This window comes from Arachis ipaensis, chromosome B6 (assembly GCF_059453495.1).
Source record: "Arachis ipaensis isolate K30076 ecotype BB chromosome B6, ASM5945349v1, whole genome shotgun sequence".
Taxonomy (NCBI): domain Eukaryota; kingdom Viridiplantae; phylum Streptophyta; class Magnoliopsida; order Fabales; family Fabaceae; genus Arachis; species Arachis ipaensis.
The window spans coordinates 96,580,300-96,590,510 of record NC_142441.1 but is presented as its reverse complement, the minus strand read 5'-3'; the positions used below and the strand labels follow the sequence as shown (position 1 = coordinate 96,590,510).

The following is a 10,211-nucleotide window of genomic DNA, read 5'->3' as shown; positions in this document are numbered from 1 at the left end:
CTCCCTTCTTCTGAGGCGTTCCATTGTTCATAGGATTCCTCTCAGAGGTGTACATGAACTGGTTATTTGCAACCATTTCAATGAGTTCCTGAGCTTCTGCAGGGGTTTTCAGATGAAGAGATCCTCCTGCAGAATGGTCCAATGGCATTTTTGACAACTCAGACAGACCATCATAGAATATACATATGATGCTCTATTCTGGAAGCATGTCAGTAGGACACCTTTTGATCAATTGCTTATATCTTTCCCAAGCTTCATAGAGGGACTCACCTTCTTTCTGTCTGAAGGTTTGGATTTCCATTCTAAGCTTGCTCATCTTTTAAGGTGGAAAGAATTTGGCCAGGAAAGCACTGACCAGCTTTTCCCAAGAGTTCAGGCTTTCCTTAGGTTGTGAATCCAGCCATGTTCTAGCTCTGTCTCTTACAACAAAAGGGAAAAGCATAAGCCTGTAGACCTCGGGATCAACTCCATTGGTCTTGACAATGTCACAGATTTGCAAGAATTCAGCTAAGAACTGATGAGGATCTTCCAATGGAAGTCCATGAAACTTGCAATTCTATTGCATTAGAGAAACTAATTGAGGCTTAAGCTCAAAGTTCTTTGCTCGAATGGCAGGAATTGAGATGCTTCTTCCATAGAAATTGGAATTTGGTGTAGTGAAATCACCAAGCACCTTCCTTGCATTGTTGTTGTTGGGTTCGGCCATAGCTGTTTTGTCTGCTTCCTTTTTGAAAATTTCTGTCAGGTCCTCATCAGAGTTTTGTGCTTTAGCTGCTCTTAGCTTTCTCTTTAGAGTCCTTTCAGGTTTAGGATCAGCTTCAACAAGAATGCCTTTATCTTTATTCCTGCTCATATGATAGAGAAGAAAACAAAGAAAGTAAGGAATCCTGTATGTCACAGTATAAAGATTCCTTAATGTGTCAGAGGAAAAGAAGAATAGAAGGATGAGGTAGAGAGGAGAATTCGAACTTATGAAGAAGGAGAGAGTCCGAATTGCTAATTGAGGAAGATTGTTAGTCCTTAAATAGAAGAAGGTGAGAGAGGAAATTTTCGAAAATTTTTAAAAGAAAAATAAAATTAAAATTTAAAACAATTAGTTAAAGAATTTTGAAAAATGGTTAGTGGTTTTTCAAAAATTAGAAGTGAGGAAGTTGTTAGGTGATTTTGAAAAAACATTTTGAAATCAATAATCAAAAAGATATGATTGAAAATTATTTTGGAACAGATGTGGTAGAGAAGATATGATTGAAAAATAAATTAAAAAAATTTAAATTAATGATATGATTGAGAAGATATGAAAAAGATAAGATTTTGAAAAATTAGTTTTAAAACTTTCAAAATTGAAAAAGATTTGAATTGAAAACAAAATTACCTCCTTGATGCTATCCTGGTGTTAAACGCCCAGAGTTCTACCCTTTTCGGCGTTTAACGCCCAGCCAGGTACCCTGGCTGGCGTTTAAACGCCAGTTTTCCTTCTTCACTGGGCATTTTGAACGCCCAGCTTTTCTCTGTAATTCCTCGCTGAATGTTCTAAATCTTCAATTCTCTATATTATTGACTTGAAATGACAAAATTTTGAAATTTTTTTTGAATTTTTTATGATAAAAAACAACAAAATGAAACTAATCATGAAGAACTAAGATCAGATAAACAATGCATGCAAGACACAAAACTTAGAAATTTTCATATTGGAGACACTAACAAATTGAAAATGCATATAAAAAATAACAAAAGATGCAAAACAAGAGAATTTAAAGATCAGACCCAATAAAATCATCAAGAATGACTTGAAGATCATTCAAGACCATAATGCATATATTCGAAAAATGCAAGAAAATTAAAAATATGCAGGACACCAAACTTAGAAATAGACACTAGACTCAAATAAGAAACACACATTATTTTTTATTTTTATGATTTTATTTATTTTTTTTTAATTTTTCAAAAATTAATTGGAAAAAGAGAAAATAAGGAATTCAAAATTTTTAATGAGAATTCCAAGAATCATGCAATGTTAGTCTAAAACTCCAGTCCAGGAATTAGACCTGGCTTACTGGCCAGCGAAGCTTTCAGTGAAAGCTCCGGTCCAAAATACTAGACATGGCCAATGGCCAGCCAAGCTTTAGCAGATCATTACATTCAACAGCAAGATTGATAGAAATCAACAAGCTCTTGTGATGATAAGTTGAAACCTCGGTCCAAAAGTTTAGACATCGTTTCACAACCAGCCAGACTTCAACAAATCATCATGAAACTCTAGAATTTGTTCTTAAAAATTCTGAAGACAGAATAATTTTTTGAAAATTTTTCGAAAATAAAAAGCTTTAAAAATAAAATAAAATTACCTAATCTGAGTAACAAGATGAACCGTCAGTTGTCCAAACTTGAACAATCCCCGGCAACGGCGCCAAAAACTTGGTACGCCGGAATCGTGATTATTCATTCCCTGGCTATAGCGCTAAAAACTTGGTGTGAGAGAACGTGATCTCAAGACTTCTTCACAATTCCGTGTAACTGACCAGCAAGTGCACAGGGTCATCCAAGTAATAAACCTTACGTGAGTAAGGGTCGATCCCACAGAGATTGTCGGCTTGAAGCAAGCTATGATCATCTTGTAAATCTCAGTCAGGAAGATTCAAATGGTTATGAGGTTTAGATACGTAAAATATAAATAAAATATAAAATAAGATAGAAATACTTATGTAATTCATTGGTGGGATTTCAGATAAGCGTATGGAGATGCTTGTTGCTTCTGAATCTCTGCTTTCCTATTGTCTTCATTCAATCATTCATACTCCTTTCCATGGCAAGCTGTATGTTGGGGGATCACCGTTGTCAATGGCTACCGTCCGTCTCAGTGAAAATGGTCCAAATGCGCTGTCACCGCACGGCTAATCATCTGTTGGGTCTCACTCATGTTGGAATAGGATCTATTGATCCTTTTGCGTCTGTCACTACGCCCAACACTCACGAGTTTGAAGCTCATCACAGTCATCCCATCCCAGATCCTACTCGGAATACCACAGACAAGGTTTAGACTTTCTGGATCTCAAGAATGCTGCCAATTGATTCTAGCTTATACCACGAAGACTCTGATCTCAAGGAATTGACGGCTCTGTTGTCAGGAGAGACAATCAAACGCATGTACCAGGAATCCAAGAGATATGCATTCAAGCTTGTTTTCATGTAGAACGGAAGTGTTTGTCAGGCACGCGTTCATAAGTGAGAATGGTGATGAGTGTCACATGATCATCAAATTCATCATGTTCTTGTGTGCGAATAAATATCTTAGAATAAGAATAAGCTTGAGTTGAATAGAAAAACAATAGTACTTTGCATTATGTCATGAGGAACAGTAGAGCTCCACACCTTAATCTATGGGGTGTAGAAACTCCACCGTTGAAAATACATAAGTGAAAGGTCTAGGAATGGCCGTGAGGCCAGCCTCCAAACGTGTACAATATGATCTATGATAGCATAGAACTGATCAAAGATATAAAATAAATCACTAAAAGTAGTTTTTATACTAAACTAGTAGCTAGGGTTACAGAAAATAAGTAACTAAGTGCAGATAGTGCAGAAATCCACTTCCGGGGCCCACTTGGTGTGTGCTTGGGCTGAGCATTGAAGCTTTCACGTGTAGAGACTCTTCTTGGAGTTAAACGCCAGCTTTGGTGCTAGTTTGGGCGTTTAACTCCAGCTTTTATGCCAGTTCTGACGTTTAACGCCAGAATAGAATAGAAAGTGGGCGTTCAAACGCCAGTTTGCGTTATCAAAACTCGGGCAAAGTATGGACTATTATATATTTCTGGAAAGCCCAGGATGTCTACTTTCCAGAGCAATTGAGAGTGGGCCAATTGGGTTTCTGTAGCTCCAGAAAATCCATTTCGAGTGCAGGGAGGTCAGAATCCAACAACATCTGTAGTCCTTTTACAGCCTCTGAATCAGATTTTTGCTCAGGTCCCTCAATTTCAGCTAGAAAATACCTGAAATCACAGAAAAACACACAAACTCATAGTAAAGTCCAGAAATGTATTTTTTTTAAAAACTAATAAAATATAATAAAAAGTAACTAAAACATACTGAAAACTACCTAAAAACAATGCCAAAAAGCGTATAAATTATCCGCTCATCAGTAGGGCAAGAATGCTAGAGGACCCACGTGTACGCGTACCTGATGCGCATGCGTGGATGTGATTAGCACTCATTTGCAAAGAGAGCGCTACGTTATCTGAATGAGCGCCTGCGACAAAATTCAAATTTGGGATTGAAGTTTTGACATTGTCGCGCCCGCGTACATGACGCGCACACGTCGATAGAGCAAATTGGAACAAGCACGCAAACGCGTGGATTACGTGGAAGCTGGGAATTGATGATTTTCCATCCACGCGCACGCACAGAGGACGCACACGCGTGGGAAGAGCTCATGGCGCGAATCTAGCGCTCGATTAAGGAACGCTACCAGGAACGCGCACGCATGCATGAGACGCGCAAGCATGGCTGAGGCTGAAGATAGTATAGACGTGCACGCAAAAGGGACGCATACGCGTCGGTGAATGAGCGTTGCGCTCTCTTTGAGAACGCTACGTTCTCCTGAAGCTGGAACCATGTACCTTTTTTGACCCACTTCATCAAAGGCCAAAAAGCCCACTCCAAGTACTTGATGACTAAATTGGAAAGTGTATAAATAGAGGAAAATTTGATTTCATTAGGATCTTTTTACTTCTTCTTTTTAGTTCTTCTTTTATAGAGTTTTAGAGTTTTATTTTAGCTAGCAGATCGGATTTTTAATTTCTTTCTGTTCTTCCTCTTCTGCAAATTTTCTTTTCTGTTTTGGTACTAGAGCAATGGTGAACTAAACCCCAATTTCATTAGGGGGAGGAGCTCTATTGTAATTTCAATGAATTAATGAAATTCTTCTTCTTCTCTATTTATTTGTGTAGCAATTGGGTATCTTCTGTTTTGATTTTGAATTACTCACTCTGGAAGGGGGTTTAATTCAGTGAATGCTTGTGTTAGCCTCGGAAGGGGAATCACTTGCATTAGAATTGGAGCTCTATCCTTCACTACTCTCTTGATCAATACTATTCGGGAAGAATTAAGATCTTGAGAGTTAGTGTGGCTTATGGATGAGAGATATGCACTTAACCTCTTCTCATGACAATTAGATCAAGGAATTGGCAAGATTGATTGTGATTGGAGAGATTGGATTGCCAAAGAATTGGGATCCAATCAATTTCAATCCGCCATAGATCTACTCATATGATTGAGAAAGGAGTTGAGACAAATTTGATTCATGATGGATTACAGTATCTCCAATCCCTGATGAATCACTTTCTTTGAATTTCTTCAGTTTAGATCTGTCTGATTTTACTACAATTCACATTGTTCAATTCTGTTTTGATTTCCCAACACCCAAATCCCTTTATTACTCATGCAATTTAAGTTTCCTGGCAATTTAGATTTTGCAATTTAAATTTCTTACACTTTAATATTTAGTTATTTATCTTTCTTGCAATTTAAGTTTCAACTTTTTTAATTTCTTGCACTTTAAGTTTCAGCCATTTAAGCTTCCTGCCATTTACTTTTCTGTCAATTTACATTCTACGCTCTATCTTTCTTGCAATTTACTTTCTGTTAATTAAATTTCACTCAAATTATCAACTGTCTGCTTAACTAAATTCATCACCCAACTAAAATTGCTTGATCCATCAATCCCTGTGGGATCGACCTCACTTTTGTGAGTTTTACTACTTGATGCGACCCGGTACACTTGCCGATGAGTTTGTGTAGAATCGATTTTTTCTCATCAAGTTTTTTGCAAAAACTTGATGCGGAAAAATTAATTTCACATAATTACCATCGGCAAGTATACCGAGTCGCATCAAGTAGTAAAACTCACGTGAGTGAGGTCGATCCCACGAGAATTGATGGATCAAGCAACTTTGGTGAGGTGATATGTCTAGTCAAGCTAACAGTGGTGAATTGAGTGAAATTGAACTGACAGAATGTAAATGGCAAGGAATTTAAAGTGCTAAATGTAAAGTGACAGAATATTAAATGAAGCTCAAAGTAATAGAAATGAGAAATAACAGAAAGAAAGACTCATCAGGGATCGGAGATATCATAATCCATAATGAATCAAATGGGTCTCAACTTCCTTCTCAATCATATGAATAGATCTATGGCAGATTGAAATTGATTGGATCCCAATTCCTTGGCAATCCAATCTCTCTAATCACAATCAATATTGCCAATTCCTTGATCTAATTGTCATGAGAAGAGGTTAAGTACATGTCTCTCATCCATAAGCTACACAGACTCTCAAGATCTCAATTCCTCCCGAATGGTGTTGATCAAGAGAGTTGTGAGAAATAGAGCTTCAGTTCTAATTTCCATGATTTCCCTTCCGAAGCTCACATGGAACTTCAACAGATTCAAACTCTCTTCCGGAGTGAATGGATCTCGATCAAAATAGAAGTTATTTCTTAGCTATCCATATGAATTGAGAGGAAGAAGAATTTAATTCAATTCATATGAATCACAACAGAGCTCTTCCCCCTAATGAGTTGGGGTTCAATTGGTCATTGATGCCAGGGCATTTTGGCCAGTTTCACTGACCTTTTCTTTACTGTTTTAGGGTAGTTTCATGCATTTTCTTAGGAAATAAGCAAGTTTTGGGTAAAATTTCACTTACATCTTGATTCAAGCAATCATGGTGCATTTTACATGATTTCATGAGAATTTTGCATTAATTAAATGACAAATTGGATGATGCATGTCTCATGATGAGGATTAGAACTTTGATGCACTTTATTGCTTGATTTCAGGACAAAGGAAGCAAGAGAGAACCACGTTAGCAGCCACGTTAGTCTAACTAACGTGACCACTAACGTGGAATGGGAGCTAGCTTGAACCGTTAATGAGAAAAATAATCGCCAATAACGTCCTCCAAGCCATCATAGCCCACGTTAAGAGTCACGTTAACTAAGTTAACGTGAACTCTAACGTGGAAGAAGAAAGTGGAGCCAACGTTAGTGACACTCACCTTTGTCACTAACGTTGGACCAAGCTCATATTGGCCACGTTAAGGGCCACGTTAACTTAGTTAACGTGGACTCTAACGTTGGAAAGCAAAAGAATGGCCAACGTTAGTGACACTCACCTTTGTCACTAATGTTGGACTAAGCCACTTTGAGCCACGTTAACTCCCATGTTAACTTAGTTAATGTGGAAGCTAACGTGGAGAAAGCAAATAATCGCCAACGTTAGTTACACTCACCTTTGTCACTAACGCTGGAATGAGCCACAATGAGCCACTATGAGCCACGTTAACTCCCACGTTAACTTAGTTAATGTGGAAGCTAACATGGAGGAAAGGATGATGAGCCAACATTAGTGACACTCACCTTTGTCACTAACGTTGGAGGTGGCTATCATCACCACGTTAGAAGCCACGTTAACTTAGTTAACATGGATTCTAACATGGGAAGTAGGGGCATCTTGGAATGTTAGTGACAAAGGTAAGTGTCAGTAACGTTCTCGAAGGATTGGCAAGTCTACGTTAAGAGCCACGTTAACTAAGTTAACGTGGACTCTAACGTAGGGGGAAGAGTAGACTTTCAACGTTATTGGAAAAGGTGAGTCCCAATAGCATGTACGAAGGACCAAGAGGCAACGTTAGTGGTCACGTTGGTGCCACTAATGTTGAAGTTAACGAGGATCATCCCTGGGTTAGGAACATTAGTGAAAAAGGTGATTGTCACTAACGTTCTCGAAGCCACACTCTCACTTAACGTTAACGCCACTAACGTCCTCAGCTAAATACCCTGCCTACTTTACACTTTCTCTCTGCAAGTAAAGCTAAGCTCACTGAAGAGGATAACTGCTTCAAACTCAAGATCCAAAAGCCCATATCCAAGACTTGAAGAACCAACTAGAAGATCAGAAGAGTAGTATATATAGGGGTAGTTTTGAATTAGAAGGAAGCTTTTTGGGGGAGATAGGAAGCTGGAGAACTATCCTCTGTATAATTTACTTTCTCGGCACTTCTAGTTTTATTTTTCATAATGTATCTTTCATCTTTGTTTTCCATTTCCAGAGCTATGAACAACTAAACCCCTTTCATTGGGTTAGGGAGCTCTGTTGTGATTTGATGGATCAATATTAGTTTTCATTATTCTTCTTCTATCTTTTCTCTTGATTTTACTAGAAAGCTTTCAATCTTCATCCAATTGGATAGTTATCTTGGAAAAGAAGCTGTTCATACTTGGATCTCTTCTGAACCTTGGAAGAGGAATGAAGAGATCATGCTAGAAACGCTTTCTCATGTTGGACCAAATTGGGGTTGGAAGGATATGGTGACTATAATTCTACCAACACTTGATTTGGGAATGCATGTGGTATAATCAGTGACCATACTTCATCTCTTCTCATGAGCAATTGACTAAGGAATTGGCTATTGATCAAGATTTGAGAGATTGAATTACAAGGAATTGTAATTTGATTACTTAAGATTGCCAAGGAGATCAATGAACACATTGATTGAGGAAGAGGTGAAAATGAACTTGATCCGGAGAATGCAACATCTCCTAAACCCAATGAACTCCCCATTTCTGATCTTACCCATTCTCTTTAATTTCTGCAATTTACTTTTATGAGCATCTTCCCCACTCCCATTTAAGATTCTGCAATTTACTTTCCGTCATTTATTTTCAGCTATTTACTTTCAGCATTTACATTTTCTGCTATTTACTTTCCCGCCATTTAATTTCCTGCAACTCTCAAACCAAATTCTGCTTCGCTCAACTAGAACATTCCTCTAATTAAAGTTGCTTGACCAATCAATCCCTGTGGGATTCGACCTCACTCTATTTTGAGTTTTTACTTGACGACAATTCGGTATACTTGCCGAAGGAAATTTGTTGAGAGACAAGTTTCTGTGCATCAAGTTTATGGCGCCGTTGTCGGGGATTGATTTTGTATCAACATTGATTAGATTGGAGGATAACTAGATTGAGCATTTTTCTTTTGTTTGATTTAAATTTCTGTTTGAGTAATTTACTTTTAGTTTTAGTTATTTTCTTCCCTTTACCCCCTACTCCTCTTTCTTCGTTATTTACAATTCAGTTCACTAACCCACTAACTGTTCGATATATTGCATCACTCACACTAACAGCATTTCTAACAAGAATAGTTTCTGCATCTATTTCCTTGCATGTGCCTTGTTGGTTGTATGACAGGGAGAAGAAGCGGGGCTTCAACTTCATTTGATTCTGAACCTGAGAGGACCTTCCTTAGATTAAGGAGGGAAGCAAGAGGAAAACGAGTAGTTGGTGCGGAGGAAGAGGAGGAATACTTTGAACCAGACATGGAGGAGAATATGGAGAACCATCATGAAGAAGAGGCTCACAACCATGGCCGAGAAGGTCCAGCACATCAGGCTGGGCAAGAGAGAAGGGTTCTGGGTTCTTACATCAACCCAAACCCAGGAAACTGTAGAAGCAGCATCCAAAGGCCAACCATACATGCCAACAACTTTGAACTAAAGCCACAGCTCATCACCCTTGTTCAGAACAATTGTTCATTCGGGGGGAGTGTCCAAGAAGACCCCAATCAACATCTGACCACCTTCCTGAGGATATGTGATACTGTGAAGTCTAATGGTGTTCATCCTGACACCTATAGACTACTTCTGTTCCCTTTTTCACTCAAGGACAAGGCATCTAAATGGCTGGAATCCTTCCCAAAGGAGAGTTTAGCAACCTGGGAAGATATGGTGAACAAATTCTTGGCAAGATTCTATCCTCCTCAACGGATCAACAGGCTGAGAGCTGAGGTGCAAACCTTCAGGCAGCAAGATGGTGAGACTCTATATGAAGCATGGGGGAGATTTAAGGACCTAACAAGAAGGTGTCCACCAGATATGTTCAATGAATGGGTGCAGCTGCACATTTTCTACGAAGGCCTTTCTTATGAATCAAAGAAGGCAGTAGACCACTCATCTGGGGGATCTCTGAACAAGAAGAAGACCATTGAGGAGGTCATAGATGTTATTGAGACTGTAGCAGAGAATGACTACTTCTATTCTTCCGAAAGAGGCAACACTAGAGGAGTGATGGAGCTAAACAATGTAGATGCACTGCTGACCCAAAACAAGCTTATTACTAAGCACCTGGCTGACCTCACCAAGAAGATGGAGAGGAACCAAG

At 38.6% G+C, this 10,211-nt stretch overlaps 1 non-coding gene across 1 annotated transcript; it reads left to right on the top strand.

The window, feature by feature from the left end:
• Positions 1-202: 202 nt before the first annotated feature.
• Positions 203-310, top strand: LOC148561879 (small nucleolar RNA R71). The gene has a single exon (XR_015886991.1). It is a non-coding gene; the product is annotated as a small nucleolar RNA R71 (small nucleolar RNA).
• Positions 311-10,211: the final 9,901 nt, after the last annotated feature.